Source organism: Trachymyrmex cornetzi, unplaced genomic scaffold, assembly GCF_001594075.2.
Source record: "Trachymyrmex cornetzi isolate Tcor2-1 unplaced genomic scaffold, Tcor1.1 scaffold9, whole genome shotgun sequence".
NCBI classification, from domain to species: Eukaryota; Metazoa; Arthropoda; class Insecta; order Hymenoptera; family Formicidae; genus Trachymyrmex; species Trachymyrmex cornetzi.
In genome coordinates, this window is record NW_017300244.1 from 1,107,015 (window position 1) to 1,108,457 (window position 1,443).

The window sequence follows — 1,443 nt, forward strand, 5'->3', positions numbered from 1 at the left end:
ATCTTATATTCTTATATGATTAATAATATATCTCTTCACACGTGTGCGTATTACTAGAACATATTATTTATTATCAACATTTTCTAAAAATAATGTAGTTAATAAACTCTATAGTATTCGAAATATTTTGTTAAATACTTTTTCTTTACTAACTTCAAGATTTGTTGTATGCTTTGGAAACTGAGATACAGCTGAAGATGTTTAATAATAAAGGAAAATAAAGTAACATTTATTAACATTTAATATTATTTAATTTCAAATTTTAATTATAACAAATGTTCGAATTATCGCCCACTTGATTCAATACATGCTTGAATACATCGGATTATGAATTATCGCACTCTTTCAAAGATCCCGAGATAGTTGCGAGTATAAAAGATGCGTTGGCGTAGTTTATCTTTATTGGCCATTAGAACTTTATAAATCAATCCTAATATGAACTCATCAGTCCTAATATGAACTCAGCATTTGTCTGAAACATTTATCCATTAATAATGATATATTATAAAAATTGTTATTGATTTTTTTAATATCTAATATTTAATATATGTATTTTTGGAAAACTTACATAATCTGGCGACACAGTCAGATTTTCCTATAAAAAAAAATAATTCTGTTTATATTATAACTAAAACATATACGCAAGATATTTCCGATTAATAATTTTAAAAAATATGATATGAAGAGACAGAGAAAATTTTCATATTTTGCTAAATCCGAAAAACGCATTTTAACTACAACACTATAGAGGTTTAACTACAAAAATTGCTTATATACAATTGCTTACTCATAAATTGTATAATTTTGAAATTAAGACACATTGAATATTAATTTAATCCTTAAATAACATAATTATATTACGTTAAATTAACACTCGAATATTTAGTTACCTTATATGTACAAATATATATACTCCTCACTTTTTAAATTTAATACATATGCATTACTTGTAAAAAAAATAGTAAGTATTACTTTAGAACTAATAAAAATTTAAAAAAGGATAATTATAAATACATGTTCTAAGTTTTCAGATTTAAAGTAATAAACTAATTACGATTAACAACAAAATGTATAGTAATTTCTGTAAATGAAACAATGCTCATGCTGTAAACATATGGTTTCATTCCCTTTTGTGTATTTCAGAAATAAATAAACATAATATAGAAATATATCATAGAGAAATACGATATAATACGTAGAATTAAAATTTATATTTGCTTAATATAAGATGATATTATATATATGTATATATATACGTATATATATACATATATGTATATGTATATATGTTATTGTGTAGTCTATATTTTAGAGAGTCTAATAATTTCTCATTTTATAAGTGCAACTTGTTCTTACGCAACTATTCTAACGAACTTGGCCGCCTTTTTCAGAAACAATTATCCATTAATAACGATATATTATAAAAATTGTTCTTGATTTTTT

The 1,443-nt window shown here is 22.7% G+C and overlaps 1 long non-coding RNA gene across 1 annotated transcript in view; it reads right to left on the reverse strand.

The window, feature by feature from the left end:
• Positions 1-283: 283 nt before the first annotated feature.
• The window catches only part of LOC108769358 (uncharacterized), a 2,950-nt gene continuing 1,790 nt past the window's right edge, over positions 284-1,443 (reverse strand). Inside the window, exons 2-3 of the long non-coding RNA XR_001940549.1 lie at positions 569-595; positions 284-472 (exon numbers count right to left, since the gene is read on the reverse strand). This is a non-coding gene — a long non-coding RNA (uncharacterized LOC108769358). The remainder of the gene's footprint in view (positions 473-568; positions 596-1,443) is intronic.